The sequence below is a fragment of the Anser anser genome (genome assembly GCF_964211835.1).
Source record: "Anser anser genome assembly, chromosome: 5".
Lineage (NCBI taxonomy): Eukaryota > Metazoa > Chordata > Aves > Anseriformes > Anatidae > Anser > Anser anser.
This window is the reverse complement of record NC_139725.1, coordinates 57,518,244-57,535,522: the sequence shown is the minus strand read 5'-3', so window position 1 is coordinate 57,535,522 and position 17,279 is coordinate 57,518,244. Positions and strand designations below refer to the sequence as shown.

Below are 17,279 nucleotides of genomic sequence, written 5' to 3'. Positions count from 1 at the left end.
ATGAAGATATATCTTAAAACTAGGTCTCCTTTATGCCCCTCTGCCCCTGCTCCTGTTCAAGACCTTTAGACCCTGATTGTAAGAAATATCCTCTTACTATCCAGGTGTAATTTAACAAGGGAGTTTTACCCATGGCTTCTCTCCCAGTTCCCAGGATCATTTTTCTGTATTTTAACCGGTGCATATTTACAGAATAAAGAGCATGTGGTTTCAGCATCACCACAACCTCTGTTTTAGGAGAATAAGCCTCACCCAGCTATTACAAGAAAGGGTGTAGACAGCTGTTTCCAGGAGAGCCTTCCAAGCAGAGGGTGCCAAATGACCCCAGGTGTCTTAACGGGCTGTTGTGTGGTGTCCTACATCCAGAGAGAGGCAGCAGCTCCCCATGTATTGTGTTCCCTGCTGACTAACTCTGGACTGATTCCTAGGCAGTCTTCTGTTTGTTTTGGATCCTATTTCTCTGGGACTGCCTACCTTGCACAGGGAGTTAAATAGGTGAGTAGAAAACCTTTGCATCTGGACTCTCTGATCCAAGGGTCTAACTTCAACTTGTGCTCGGTCCATCATCAGAGTAGCCCTGATCGTGTGTGGCAAGTTTTGCAATGAAATTCACATCTCCCACATGCAGTTCCAGAAACTATTTTTTTTCCTGTGTGATTTCTAACCAGTGAAATTAGAGAACAGGTTACATGCAGGTTTAGTTGGTAATTCCAGTTTTGAAGAGCTGTGTTGGTTTGTCACAGACTTTTTTTTAATGAAGAAGTAAAAGAAGTTTAAAACATGTTTTAAATATAGCAACTTGCTTCATGCAGTTAGCAGATAATTCAGGCAATCAGGCTACCTGATGTGTAATTCATGAATTCCTAGTAGCACCTTGCACATTTCAGTCATATCTGCGTCACCCGTTAATTTATGTATATCCATACTCTTGTGTTTGCTTCCTTTCCATCTAATAATAACAATAGCGACCTCAGCACAAGGCTTCTTCAAGGACTAATGACCAGCTGGGACTAATGGCACCCTTGGCTACACTTCTGGCCATAAATGCCTGTCAGTCAACAACCTAGTCCTCAGAAAATGGCTCATGCCCAGATCATTAATGCTTAACCAGTAGTTACAATGAAAATGAAATGCAAACGTGGGATGAGCTATAAAGAATTTCAAACTTTTTTACTAGGTAGAGTGAGTTTGCCCCTATATGAAAGCTTTGCCTTAACAAAAAATCGCAGCAATCTCTGTTGACTAACATGCATGGAACATGTTTCTGTGATCACTTCTTCTGCAATTATCCCCCTTAACAATAAATTCTGAGGCCAGAAAAGAGAGATTTCAAGCTGAGAAGTGCTCCCAAACCTCTCCCTTCCGAGCACAGACAGAGCGCTAGACAGGTTTTGGTGTTACCACTCATCTTTGTCCTGAACATGGTCCTGCATGACTAGCAACATTCAGCCAGAGTTTCATCTTTTCATCCCAGTCCTTCTCAGGTAAATTGCTGAAATGCCATTGGAGTTAGCAGCACTAATCTCATTAGGAATGATAGGAAAACTATAAGAACTGCTGCAATTGTTTCAAGCCAGTGGGCAATCTTGTTTTTTATTCTTTTCCTAACAATTTTAAGAGGAAGTACATAAAAGAGATGTTGAAGATTTGACTGAAGAAGTCTCTAGACGTTGTGTAAATTTTCAACATATAACAAGAAAAGCAATCCAAAACACTTGCCTATGAATTGCTGGAAATGCCAGAAATGTTTGTGAAGGCAAGTAAGAAAACATGGGTGTGATATGACTGACAACCAACTGCTACCATTTATATTTTTTGCTGACTGGATGACCCCAGGAAATATTTATGCTGGCAAAATGGTAGGTGCAAAATGGGAAAATGAATTAAAGCTAAAGCTGGCAGGAAACTGCTTTCTCCACTCCCCTTAGGTATGTGTGGGTGTTCACGTATTTAGAAACTTAATTAATAGCTCTCAGGGACTTTCCCTGGCTATTTTTCAATGAAGCATGTTGCCTGTTAATTTTTTTTTTCTTTTTTACATGTCTATATCTCTAAATAAAAATGATAAATTTTGGCCTGAAAATACTCAAATGGGGAAATATGTCATCTTTCTCCCTCTATTTTTCAGAGAGTTGTTATCAAAAGATACTGGAAGACAGTCAGAAATGCTGTGTATTTTACTTTCTGATGCACCTCTTTCCAGCTGTAGATTCCTGAGCTGCTTTTCTCACAAGGGTCTAATCAATACTTTGCCCCTGAATCTGCCACCACTTTTAGTGCACACGTTCAGTCTTACTACCCAGGGAAGTCTCAAGGGTTAGGAAATTAAACAAATCTGTAAGTATTTCTAGGGTAGAGACTTTGGGGGAGACTTTTAGTCTGATTATTTCTAAGTGGAAGTGTTGTGACTGCAGTTTGGAGAGGTCACATCAGAAGTGCTAGCGTGTCAGTAGGACACAGCTGCCATCAGGAGATGACTTGGCCCCAAAAGCAGCAGAAAACATGCCCACTCTGGGTTTTGGTGTTGCTTGAAGCCAACCCTCTCAGGTTCCAGCTGTGCCAGTGTGTTGGAACCAGGTTGCTTTCAGAGTAAGTGAATCCAGAAGCTGTGCACCAGCGTCTCACCAAATGCACCCTCCAGGTAGGTGGACAGCCCTGAGTGATCACTCAGATGCAGCCTGCCATCTGCTTGGTGGGGACTTATGAACCAAGGACCAGCTTAAAGCTAACCTGAAATAAAGCTCCTGAAGTTGTGTAGGTGCAGAGCTTGAGGACCAGCTGCTGCAATCTATTGACAATTTTTTTTTTCTTTTTGGTGTGTGTGTGTTGGTTTTGTTTGCTTTTTATTATTATTATTATTCAGTCTGATTTTTTTTGGATTATTTTAAATTTCATCGCTAGTTTAATAGCACTGGGTGTTTTTCTTTCCTAGCTATAGATGTATTTTTTGTCTAAACATGTTGCAGACAGTGCAGAAATGGTTGCTGTTTTCCCTTCCAGGGACAATGGCATTTGTCAGTGGTTGAATCAAACTGTTTTAGGAAATCTTGAGACACTGAGTGCTGAACTGGAAGAAAAATGAGGTTGCTTCATAGAAAACAATCCATCACAAGAGAGTGCTGTGAGAAGGGCTCTCACTGGCTTTTCTTCTCTTTTGCATATGTCAATGTAATTCCCACTGTGTTGTCCATGTGTGAAGGGGAGATTTCTCTAATCATTTATCCTGGGAGATATATATATATATATATATATTTCATTCCCATAAATGTTAAATATAGATGGGTGTGAGATGACATGAGTCCAGTGCAGAGGAAACACAGAAGGTAAACCAGCCCATGCTCTTACTGAGATGTACCTTGAGGAATACAGATGTGTTCTAGCTAAATTTGTCCAAAAGCCTCTGAATGGGAGTCCATCATCTTCATAGTTTGCATTCATTCATCTTTTCCATTTATAGGAAAAGAAGGAAAAGAAGCTATCTAAATCAATAGGATTAAGCAGTATTTTGCCAATTTACACTAACACCTGGCTCCTTTTAGATAAGACCCAAATGAACATTAACTCATGCCAAGGCACACACTCAGACTGTTGACCTAGCTGTTTAAGCTATCATTCCTGAGATTTGGATGAACGAATGCTGGAACTAATCCTTCCCATTTCATGTAACCTTATGCCCAGGCAGGCATTCATGAAATGTTATCAACATCATGTGTCAAAGGACATTTAAATGTATTTTTTCTGATTATTTTTAAAGGGAGAAAAGAGAAATGAATATCAATCAATCCAATCATAAACCAAGCAAAACTATTGCACCCTATGTACACAACAGGTCTTTAACATTTATTAAAACTGATGTAAACATTACATTATTCAAAAAACAGAAAGCTCTGGGGAAACCAAAATACACATACTGAAAACAAAACAAAACAAAACCACCCACAAAATAAAATAGTAATCAGTGACAGAGGAAGGATTGGCACATAATTACCTGCTATAGTAAGCTTTGCTATGCCTTGGGAACTCTAAGTCCCCCTCTAATATGAGTACCCATTTGTACAGCAAATGTGAAACAAATGTGCCTGATCCTTTGGTCATGGAATCCGTTGGGGCCCTTTGAGACCAACACATGCCCCTCGAGAATTTCAGGGCTCAGTCCTGCAGTTGCTTCCATGCAAGGAGGTTGTTACATTAGCATAAAATCAGCATAACCTTCACCCAGCTCCCCTTCATCATGTTTTAATCTGTACCTGGCTTGGTGCGCAAGGCTGTCCTAATGCATGAGGTGTAATCCCTCACTGAACAGCATTGAGTTTGAACATCCATGCCCTTAAATCACAATAGATTATTGTTGGTTTGAATTGATTAATTTTTTTGTCCAAGCAAGTGGCAGTGAGGGCTTGTGAATCATATCAGTGCCTGTGAATAGCCTGTAGCAGCAGGTGGGAGCGTGTGAGGACAACAGGGAAGGTTGTAATCACCCCAGTAGCTTGGTGTCAAATAAAACAAGAACAAGAACAGTGTTAGCTGCCAGTGAATGTTTGTCCAGTGCTTTTAGTGTTTTTGTTCTTTACAGCACTGTGCAGGTATGATTGTTAACAGTTGTATTAGTCTGAAATTACATTTACCTTCTCCTCCCTGGTCCTCTTGCCTACTCTCTATAATTGGGTTTGTTGTGGGGAGAAGCTGTTATCAGAGTAATAATGCAGAAATGGCTAGATATACACAGAAGTCTGCCCTCTTCTAGTTAATTACTCCTACCAATTAGGTGTTTACCCAGGATGGCATTACTGTAGGAATAAAAGCCCTAGTCCTCCTCAATCAGATGGCATGTTTAATTGAGCTAGGACTTCCGTTGAACAGCTGTACCTCAATTAGAAATTGATATCCATGAAGAAAGAGCTGTTGGCTAATTATGCTAATAAGATATTAGCCAACACCTCTACAAACTGCAGGCTTGTCATGTCTCTCAGTGGTACCTTATTTTATTGCAAACCATATTGAGGAGGATTATTTACTTTCTTGCCGCAGTTCTCAGGGGAATGCAATACTTAACTGCTTACAAAATATGCTTTCAGAGACCAATCTTACTAGCTTTTGGAAGTTTCAGACTCAGGACTAGGTTTATCACAACCTTAAGGAGATTATTTAATTGAAACTGTTTTAAAAGAAAATTGAAGGAAAACTGCTTTTCAGAAACTGGTTTATAAGAGCCACTGGGAGCTCCACTGCCTCCAATCCATTTGTTCTAAGGAATGATTTGATGTTCAGAGGGAAGAACCAATGCTGGCCTTTATGTTAAAGACATGATTTTCATGCAATTCCTACGAGAGTAATTTAAAGCTGTAAGTCATGAATTTAGTTTCTTGTTGGAGACAAGAAAATTCTTCAAAAAAGTGTTTTGAATCTATAGTCCTGTTGGCTTCCATAAAAATAATATAATAATAATAATAATAAACGTTAAAATTGATTTAAGTAACTATTTCTCGTTACTAACCCTTTTAGAATTATACAGGGAGATTTGATACAGAGTGTGATTAGAGCAGCTTTCTGCTCTAGTAGCATGCTGGTACACTGAATATGTAAGAGGAAATATAATTGAGCCTGTCCTTATTATAATCACTACTTACAAGTTAAAATAAGAAATGACCATTTCAGATGCTTGTTCATTTGGTTTTTTGGTTGCACTTTTCTACTTCAGAGTCTGGCTGCAGAAGACAAGAACTTGTCTTTTGGGGCAATATCCCTGCAAAAGATCAGAGGTGAATGTTGCAAACCTGGTGTAGGCTCAGAGCCTCTGGAAGGCACAGCACCCATGCATGGCATGGCACAGTAACATCAACCCTGCCCCAGAGGGGGGAAGCAGTGCAATTCCTCTGAAGCCCCTCACAGCTGCTTAGTTTCCAAGGGAATATTTTCACAAGTGCTGAAGCTCAACATGGGAGTGTTAAGTTTGTTTGCTCCGGGTCCACATTAGAAAGTTGTGACAGTTGTTTATTATTATTGTTGTTGTGTTGTTGGACACAATAACAGCTTGTGGGTGCTAATTAAAGTAGCTATTCCTCTTTAATTAACTCTTTTCATAATTGCACATTGAAATTCATTATTTAAGTATCGTTAACATGCACCACTGCTCATTCTCTGGCTTCACAGGAGTTTTACTGGAATTTTTAGTTTAAGGGTCTATAAACTCTGATAGCTTTTAAGAACATACAAGCATTTTATTTTTTCCAACTCACAAATGGTTATTACTGCTATTACAGATATATTTTGACTAAAGCATTTAGAAAGGGACTATCACTTCATTCAAGGACATGGCCACAGATCGCCATTAATATTGGCAGTTTAATCCCTATTTAGATGCTAACTTCCAAATTATTTAACAAGCTGTGAGGTATATAAGACTTTAAACAATTTGGGCTTTATTCCAAATAGGCAACACAGACAAAGAAAGTGGATTATCCAAAGCACCTAGGCAAGGTACAAGCAGAACCAGGCCTACCGTCATGTCCACCAGTACATATGATGTCCTCAGTGCCATCTAAGGCAGTATGGTCCGTAAGATATGAGCACAGCATTTGTACCACATGCCATGAACATGGTGCATAGGAACTGACCCTTCAGAAGACCATACCCCTGATAACCTCTCCAGTGATATGTCTAACATCACTGCCTGAAGCACTGGAGCTCACTTGTTTGTGTTAGGCCCACACAACTGGAAGGCACTGAACGTGCCAACTCGTAGTGCAGAAGTGAAGTGAAGAAACACTTAGTTTGTTGGGGTGTAGAGCAATGCTGAGAACAAGATCTGCAAGAGAAAAAATGTCCCAAGCTCAGTTTAATCACAGAATTAAAAAAGCGGGGAGTAGGAAAGAGTTTCTCAACACAAAAGTATTTGCTTCAGGCAGGAGGCACAACACTGTCCGCACGATCTCAATTGCCACATATTCTCTCAGAATTTGTTCTTGTTGCTTTCAGATACTAGCATAGTAACAAACCTGCCTCTCTGTAAACATGCTATTCAGTATTCCCTTCTGCCTAGAGTCCAAAATATTTATGGAACTCTTTTTAAGAAACATACATCTATTGAAATCTAAACACAACTGCTGCGAAGTTTAATGCTGTCAGACCTTCTGAGTAAGCAACACTGAAGTTTATACCTGTATTGTAAACGGGGAGAAAAAAATATTCCTAAAGTTAATTAAAAAAGAAAACCTACCTCTATTTGCATTCATAAAAAGCTAACCTGACATCCCAAAAGCAGTTATTATATGTCAGCATGTCATGTGCATTGGGAATATCTGATCCAATTCACAGCTCATAAATGTCTAATTAAAGAAATATATATACAACAATTTTAATTGGTTCATTGCATCATTTGTTTTTATTATGGTTTTAAACTCTTGCTTAATAGTCAGAGCTAAAACTCTCTCAGTATACAGGGAAAACAAAACAAACAAAATAACTTATGAAGAATAAAGGTCTCAAACAATATAAAGATAAGTAGGAGTTCAATTATCACCATGTATACAGTGAAGGGCTGAATGCTAGTTACAATATAAATCTGGGTTTTAATACATCACTGTGTAGATTGAATCTATCTATCTGTGACATGCTTTAGCAGAGCCAGAAAAGTCAGTGTAAAATTAGAAAGTTGAGCCAAGTTTTAGGTTCAGTCCAAAACATTAAGCTGAAGAATGTGGTAGATGCATCTGAAAGAGTACATTAGTTCTGATTTAAAAAAACAAGAGAGAAATTAGAAAATTATGCTTAAGGTTAGCTTTGTCACTACTGATTTTTAGAATATTGTAGGAAAAAAAGAAGTTAAAGAAGAGATATCTTATGGCTACCTCAGTTTTTATTTAATACCTGATAAAGAAAATTCAATTCATAATTATTTATGAACCAACATCAAGGAGTTTATTACTTTGATTACTCACTAATCATTTCCCATAAATGCAGTGACCTAAAAATCCCATATAATCAATAAAGTAGTAAGTTCCAGATTTAAATCACTGCACCTTGTATTCTTGAGTAAACCTTTGGGTAATTTACAAAGGCTGTTGAATTTTATAGTAAGTGTTTTTCAAACCAAGCTGGATTCTAAACAATAATGACTTTTTAATGTGGATCTGTGATTACATTGTCATAGTGAAATACGACAGTCTTTGACTGCATTCGAAATGAGGCAGAGGGTGAATTACTCCAAAGGCATAGATTACCATAGCCTCAGGTAAAGCAATCTTCATAAATTAAACTCCAATCTAAAGTGACCTGTCACTACAAACCTGTTGCTACTCCCAGTAACTTAAATTTCAATGTTCAATTTGTAAACAAGTTCTTTTCTTATTACCACAATGGGGGAGAGTTACTTTGCTAAAGTGCTCTAAAGTAAATGGGAGGGGGGAGGGGGGGGAGAATTATACATAAGCATTTTATGGGTTTCTTTTCCATAATTTCAAAAAGCTGTTAGTTTCAGAAATGCAACTTGTTGTCTGCTAAAATGTTTAAGCCTTTAAGATATCTAAAGCTGTCAGCTGAAGGAGCCTTTGGCATAAACAACAACTACAGCACTTTTCTAGCTCACTCTTGACAAACTGAGCATACTTGACTCATATGCTCAGCAATAACATCTACAGTTTAATGATAGTCAGAACTGTTTTGTACATTTAGCTGCTTGAGCCAACATTTCCCAAGGGGCTTACTGAGTTTGCCATTTTTCATTCTGGGGAATCTGGGGAAATCTAGTTCATAAATGTGTGTTGTTGTTTTTTCGAGGCACCAACAGCTGTCTGCTGAAAACCATTGTGTGGTAACCAAAGACTGAGGGCTTCATTAAGGAACAGCTTTGGATAGAATGACTGAGAGTCCCACAGCAGCATTTTCAGAGCCCGTCCCCAGTTGTGGGGACCCTTCAGACATAGCAGTCCTGACCCACTGCAGTTTTCAGCCCAGCCTAGGAGAGAAAACTGTCACCAACTTTAAATTATTTAGTAAGCACACTGCAGGCTATTAACTGTGACTGGTCATCAGCTGCTACATGAGCCCCTCATCAATCCCTGCAGAGTTAGGCAGGTTATTCCAGGCAAAGGATGGAGCCAGACAGGATGGGCAGCTGGGAACAGAAACTACTGCAACTATCCCTCGATATAATCTCTACCTGAAATAGCCTAAGCTTACTAGATTGCTGGAAAAATATAGGCCTACTTGGTCACAGCAGCATCATACCCAAAGATTTAAGCTCCCGTATGGTTACATGGCCCTTTTAAGCTATCTATCACAGAAATTTATTGACAGGCTTGTAACTTTAGGGTGCTTGAAGACAGGCTGTTATAATCTCTTCACCTCCTTTGGCTGTTAATGTTTATCTTTATGGGTTACTTTCTAGGCTGCTGGTGCTGAACGTGCTGAAAGTGGGCAGCTGGAACCAAACATCACATGCAGTCTTGTTCTCCTGAAGGGTTACTGTGGGAACTGTGAGGGAGAATGAGAGGAGTGAAGGCTGAGTAGCATTTCTGTTATTCTGCCTTGGACATTTACCAAGGAGTGTAAGTGGATTGAAATCAGGATTGAAATCAGTCTGCTACACTGGGTGAGTGCTCTTCTCTTTCATGTCCAGCACAGAGCTGTTGATTCTGCCTTGTCAGTGCAGCTAAAATCACATAAAGATTATTGTTCCCAAAGTCCTACCAGGGGTTCTGTTCTTCACAACATGGGTACCTCGATAGCTGATTCAAAATTTGTAAAGACTGAGGCAATCAGAAACTGGGGGATCAGAAAAAGGGACTGGAGGAGGAGAGCAGAGAGTCGAGACATCTTGAAATATGAGAAAATAGAACAGCTATTACCACCATACATTCATGTCCAGCTTTTCCATAGTGTAGCTTTTGGCATGAGTCATAATGCTCACTTGCATCTCCCTTCACAGCTTTTATCCTACTCATCTCTTAGCCCAACTACTGCTCTGCTGGCACTCTTTGTGCCACCAGCAGAAGCTTATACAAAACCAAAAGTTTATCACATACTTTACCACTGTTGCATACGATAAGAATAACATTCGACCAAATTGACCATAAAAAATGCTAAACACTGCACTGCATGTGCATCGATATTTACTTGCACAGGTCCAGCAGTGGCAAGAGTTTCATTGTCCACCTAAGATGTAATGGTGCCCTGGGAACTTTTGGGCCCAGAGTCATCACTCTGCTTTTTAATTCCACAGCTCTCTCTCCTCCATGAACATGGTTAGTTCATGGTTCATGGCAGGTTCGCCATCAACATAAATACTTTTTTAAAGAGCTGAGCTAATTCCTTGGAGTTCAATGTTTTGATTTGCAGGAAGCAGGACCAAAGAATATCTCCTTCTGCATCTTTAAGAAGTTGCTTAAGGAGACATCAAAGCATTCTCTTTTTTACTGCTTTTGCAGCTGTCTTGTGGGTAGCAAAGGAGAAAGTTTAAAAAGTAAGGATGGAAGGTGAAACATATAATTTAATCGATACAAGAATTAGTATGAAAAGTTTTACAAAAATATTTTCAACTGTTTTTTTAGACTTGCTTTTACAGACTAAAAATTACAAGCCCATGATGGCCGGTAAAGTCCAATATTTCTTGCAACTAGTTAAATGAACAGTAGTTAACAGTTACCCATACCAAGTTCAATCCGTTTTAAGCAAGACCATCATATTCATACAATATTGTTCTTTTCTGTTAATTGTTTTTCATTGGTATGCTTTTTAGTTCAATAAAAATCTCAGTTTCACTTACATGATAAATGTTATGTTCTCACAGTGTGGGGTCTGGGTTTGAATCACAGTCTCAGTTCTTTGCTCCCTGGGATGACAGGTTTATATATAGGAAGGTAATGAGGCAGAGAAAGGTTTCTCTGTTCTTCCCCCTCTTGAGAGTGTTAAGCCTTCCTTATTAAGAATGACAGAGGTCTAGGTCATGAAGATGTTTCTGAGGAACCAAGCATAATGAGTTGGAGAGAATTGAATTTATTATGTACCTAAATTCATGAAATATGAAGTTTGCAAGAGACTTTCTTTCAGATGAGTATCTTCTTCCTCATCCTAATTAGGTATTAGTATCTTGTCCAATTCCTATTCCCTTCTCTTCTTTTTCCATGTTTTATCCATCCTTTCATCATACTCATTGAACCTGGTGATTTAAGAAAACAGGTATTGTACAGGTGTTTTGTGTCTGCCAAGCAGTTTGCATCTCATGTAATTTACTTTGAGTCCATGAACAATTTCATCCAAACTCTATGCCTAAAAAGATATCACAGTTTTGCAGGAGTCATGAGAACAATCTGCTGTTGTTTGTCTCTCCACAAAAAAGTTCTGCAGACATCTACATTACAGGGATAGAAAAGAAAAAGAAAGCCTAAAAGAGAAAGCTGTCCAAGTTAGCTTATTGATAATATACTGTAGTTTGAGGATAGTCAGCTGAAATAAACATAAAAATAATCTTCCAGTTCTCAAAGTTATGTCTGTATTTGCAGGGAGATATAAAGGCTTCAAGATGCCTCCAGGGTTTTTTGCATTTTTTATTTTGGCTGTGTATATGTACAGCTGTGCAAGTCCTGATATTGATGGGTAGTTCGACACATGGTTCATGCCCAGATTCTGTCATGTTTCCAAATATTGTGATTCTACAAAGATTTTTTTCCCACTGAATTTGCTTGAGACACCAAATATAACAGACACTAGAAGCACACTTCATGCTATAGAAACACACAGATATAGCTTCTACATTTTCCTCCCCTTCCTCAGAAGCATGCTTGGAAGCTCTTGCTCAGTATGTGGCACTCTTGTTTCAAGTCTTCCTTTGTCTGTTTTCAAGCATCATTGCTTACAAAATATTAATTTGTTCCTACTATGATGAGGTCCTCCATTGAAAGACCTCATATTATTTTTTCCTTGCATCACTCTGTACACAAGAGAGGACATGGTCACGGAAAGAAAATAAATTAATTCTTTCATTTCCCTTATCACTGTCCAGGGTTTGGCCCAGCCTTTCTTACTGAATGCTGCGTGGGACTTGTTCTGCCCACAGATTATCACAACACAGGGGCCAAAGGAGGCCAAACTAATGCTAAGGAGACAGAATTATCTGAGATGTTTTCTGAGTACTTGCTTCATACTTTAAGTGGTCCTGGCGCACCTAGTTTTTGTTTCTGATAATCAGTGACATAAAGCCAAAGAGATCTTGGTGGATAAAAAGGTGGGAACAGTGCAGAAGGTGTTCATGTGCTCTGTTACACAATGAAAGTAAAGTGTTTTGAGCTGTGCAGTCTGTTTTAATGGATTAATAATGAATTGTAATTTCACATCAGTGACATAAAAATAATTTTTAATCATTATAAGTTTAATTGGAAAACAAACATCTCTGAACTGTTCACTCATTTTGTAATTCAGAGTGACTTTTAACTGCTAAAATACAAATCTGTCATTTACTGTATTCAACAGCCAGTAGCGGAACACTTTTTCCTTGAAAACACCCCTGAAATCACCAAGGCAAGTAAGCTTTGAGTTCACATCATAAGCCAAGATTTTTACACAGTGGCTTGATATAATTTGGGTTTTCAGGGGATATTTCAAACACCAGGGAACACACTGGGTGAGAAAATAGGTAATTTATGGAGAAATGGCATCTTTATGTCTCAGTACGACATCAGCATGAGGCTGTGGGTCAGGGAAGGGTGACAGTGGGGCTGACAGTGGGGACAAATGGGTCAGAGTGAGGTGAGTGGGGATTTTGGGTGCTGTTCCTTCAGCTTCTCCCTCTTGTGTTGCATTGTAATGCAATGACAGGTACTGCAAGACAACACCCAACCAGCTGTGAGGTGTGTGTAGGACACCATGGGAGGTGGGACAAGGTCCAGAGCTGTGCTCCACCATGAGAGACTCAGGTAGGCAGGAGACTTGATGGGGAGGTCAAGAGGTGACAGAGAAACATAACCATTACCTCCCTGCCTCCCCAGCACATCCTCATTTTTGACTGTGTCTCAGCTTTTGGGGAATGTTTGTAAAATTCATGCCCATGCATTTTGTAAGGAGCAGGTAAAGGAGCTGTGGGAGGAGCTGCACCACTGCCGAGGCAGCCGACACATTTTGACTGCAGGCACTTGCTTATTGCTCTGCTGCCAAGAATATCAATTGGATACTACACTTGCTATTGATCCAGAGGAAGATTTCTGTTGTTGTTGTAAAAAATGTGAATGCATTATGCTATGTCATGTAATGCTATAAAGCAAAATAAAAGGTACAGGAGGGAGAGCAGCAGAACAGAATGACAGCAGCGTTAGTGCTGCAGGTTTTCCAGACTATAATGGGGCTATCTGGAAGACGGACAAAAACCGTGACATATCTATGGGTGTCTGAGTCTGGAAATGATTCAGCTCCTCTCTGCCTTGCCTTGATGAGATTGCCTGCGATGACTAACACTTCTCTGTCAGCCTGGCTGATATCACTATTTGCAACATCTTAAGTAAGCAATAAGCGTACCTGGAGCTCCCAGGGGTGTTCAAGGAAGAATCTGGAGGAGGGGTTTCACTGTCCTCCTGTACCCTTACCCAGCTTAAGCTACTACACACAGGTTGATAAGCTATGTGGTGCTAAGTGGATTCTGTGAGCCTCCTTCTCTACCCATCTCTCTTCGCTGTACCTCTGTGTCTGAAGGGGAAATCTCCTCCCATGGGTAGACATGAGAGGGCCCATGGGCCCATGAGCCCCATGAATTCTGGAAAGACCTCACATACCCATGAGGCATATAAGGCACTCACAAAGCAGGAAAAGGTATGTCTTTGAGCAGGAATGGGCACTTGGAGGCTGAGCTCCTGATCTGTCTGCTGGCTGGCACATCTCTCAAGGGAGGGCGATGCTTCTCCAATCAGACTTTAGTGTGCTTTGCACTGAGACAGAGATAAATAAAAGTTTCTTCACCCCTGTTCTGCACTGGTTGTTCCCTCCCAGTCATGAGACAACCTCTCACAGTTTTGGTTTTCTTTCACCAACAGGCACAACTGTGGCTGCTCATGTCAAATTTAGCAGAAAAATCTTCGGTGCTCAACAGCTCTGATTCCCAAGTACCTATTACTACTCAAAGTAGTAGCTTTGTGCCAGAGATCTATCTCGTCTTCCTTCAGACACAGCAGAGAATCAATGGCTCCTGTGGTGCTTTTCCGCCTGCAGCAGTTACCAAGCGGGAAGGCTTCCCACCCAGCTGGATGCTTACTTGCCTCTACTGAACAAGTCCCACAGCTATGGATGTGTGTGCTCTAGAACTCTCTGTGGTCTTAGCAGCTCGTAGCACTGTCTTTCTGTGTAGATGCTCAGCATCATATCCTGGGCAAAGGGACTTAGTCTATTACCAAGCTGGAAAAGCAGTCAGGTTCAGGATTGACTGATCCCAGGAGGACCCAATGGTTTATTCCATCTTTTCTTCAGACTTCCCGCAGAGTGGATATTTTGTGTTTATGGAGTCCTTGCAGGGACACATAATTACAGAAGCAAATCACTATTTTGGCATGGCAAGAAATACAGTGACTTAGGTAAAAGACAATATACTTCATATTACTGCCGCCTTTTCGTTGTTGTGCTCTTAAATCTTCATTGTCCTTAAATCAGTGCTTTCCAAGTCCTAGATGCCCTGCAGGAATTCTTGGCTTCTCCTCAAGCCTTTCCTTCTCTCTCACATACAGCTAGTTTCCTTTTTCCTTAGCTGTTCCTTGTCCCCCCTCCTCCCCCCCAGAAAAAGAAACAAACACCTTTTATCCTCTCTGAATCTCTGAGCCTTTCCATTCATTTTTCAGAGAAATGCAAACAATCATGAGGACATCTGGCTATATTTGTAATAAGTGCATGGATAAACTTAGAGAAAACAGTGTAATAAGTTACCCACTGAATGGAAAATAAGTCTAAACACTCACAAGCCTGTATCCAGCACAAGTATCAATCAGTGTGCTTCAGTGGATCTGCTCTGATGTACCCCCACTGTGGATGTGAGCCAAAATCTGAACAGCAACAAACAGCCCATTATCAATCCATTAGTCTTCGCTGACTGAACTGCACACATAAAATCTTGTTTTACATGCATACTCCTGCCATTCCCCAGCACAGATAATGAGATTACATGTGCTGTATCACTCAGCCCAGAAACTTGTCACATTCTAATGAGTTCCTTCTTTCTGCCTGTAGACACGAATAGTTTTTCTTTCCCTGCATAATAGGTAGCCAGCAGCTGGGCTGAAACATGCTCAGGAAAACACCAGCACCCGCCACAGCACCAAGCTAACACACACGTGATGCTTCATTGCTAGCTTTGTTTGCCACTTTGCATCACGCTGGAGACAGTGCAGCACAGGACGTGGCTCCCACCACAAACTTGTACGTGCTGGGAAACTGAATATATTTACTTCCTATATATTATTACTATAAATATATAAATAAATATATTAACAAATAATAAATATATAAATAAATATATAAATAAATATATTTACTATATATCTTTCTTTCCTTCCTTTCTTCCTTCTTTCCTTCCATTCCCCTTTTCCTTTTTCCTTTTTCCTTTTTCCTTTTTCCTTTTTCCTTTTCCTTTTCCTTTTCCTTTTCCTTTTCCTTTTTCCTTTTCCTTTTCCTTTTCCTTTTCCTTTTCCTTTTCCTTTTCCTTTTCCTTTTCCTTTCCCTTTCCCTTTCCCTTTTCTCCCTTTCCCTTTTTCCCTTTCCCTTTTCCTTTTTTCCCTTTTCCTTTTCCCCTTTTTCCCTTTTCCTTTTCCTTTTTCCTTTTTCTTTTTTCCTTTTTCCTTTTCCTTTTTCCTTTTTCTTTTTTCCTTTTTCCTTTTCCTAAAACCTGTGGGTGTTCTGTAATCAGATGATTAGGTACTCATTCTTTTTCTTAATGTGAAGTACTTCTCAAAAGGATGACTGTATGTTTATGGAGTTTTGATGGAGAATAATCTTAATGAGTGCAAGAAAAAGAAGTGTTGGAGAAGGAATATATATGTGTTTTAACTTGTCTAATATAGATTTTCAATATTGGAGTTAGATATTTAATGTGCATACTTGCAAATAACCAATTTTCTGTTATCCTTCATATGCTTATTTAAAAGTGTGCCCACACAAATAAGTGTAATGTGTGTTGTACCCAACTATTCATGGTACCAAAGGTATTCTCAAAATCTGAGTGCTTCTAAGACAGAGGGCAGAGCACGACAAACAAGTAGGTGTTGTGCTTGCAGTTACCATCTACAGTGGACCCATGGCACCTATGCACGTGTTCTTAGCCCAAAGCAGACATGAAATACCCAACCCAGTTTGACTCCCAGTGAAAGAAGTTGTCCATACCACTGGTGCGAATGCTATCTAGGAGTGTGTGCACACCTAAGTTTGCAGACAGCCACCATGAACCTCGCTAACATCACATCACTAGTGAAGGATGCAAATGCTCAACCAGTGAAATCCACACAGAACCCATCCCTTGAGGCCGTTATCGGCAGGACAGTGCCACGTAGGTAAGATTTCCCGTGTACCACAGAGTCCTTCTCCAATGCTATGCTCCTTAGTATGTCATTTAAGGGTAAAAATGAAGAATAAGTGGTGCATATGCCTCTTGCTGGTTCTCCAACTTGGAATAAGGGCTGCCTTTTGTGAAAACAGAAAAAGGCGCTGTTGTAAAAGTCACTGGGCTAAAATGCTGCTCTGAGATGCTGCTGTGCAAATGGCATCCTTTGTTTTAGTGGGGGAAGCCCTGCTATAAATAAAAGAAGAATCTATCATCTGCTCATTTTTACTTTTTGATGTTGGGTAGTTCTGTATTTTGCTGAAGAGTTGGAAAGGTAAAAATACGTACAAAGAAATGGCCAATTTATGCCCTAGATTTTAAAACAGAATAGCTCATTGATCTTGCCTGGTAGTTTTGCTTAAAATTCAGTGGTACAATATGTCTCAGAGCCTGAAGAGATGAGTGAGGATCTATATAGCTTGTGTGAGCTGAGGAGGAACAGAGAAAAAAAAAAATCTCCCATTACTGTATGGAGTGGTTGTCTTTTCAATTATGGATGAAAAGATGAGTATGACCCTGAGGGGCTGGATTCAGACAGAATGCAAGTGGGGAAGAGCCCTAAAAACAAGCAAAATCTTTACTAAGAGTTGATTAAAAGGGAACATAAGGGGAAGTGTTTTGAAGAAAGAAGGACCATGGAGGGGGAGAAAATGATTATGGTGGAACATGGAGTAATGGTATTAAGTTAACAAAATGAAAAGGTCTGTTGAATATCAAC

General features: G+C 39.8%; 1 long non-coding RNA gene across 1 annotated transcript; it reads left to right on the top strand.

The window, feature by feature from the left end:
- Positions 1–360: 360 nt before the first annotated feature.
- LOC310899778 lies at positions 361–16,588 on the top strand. Its single transcript, XR_014584659.1, has 5 exons — positions 361–495; positions 9,386–9,589; positions 12,466–12,513; positions 12,811–12,908; positions 14,016–16,588. It is a non-coding gene; the product is annotated as an uncharacterized lncRNA (long non-coding RNA).
- Positions 16,589–17,279: the final 691 nt, after the last annotated feature.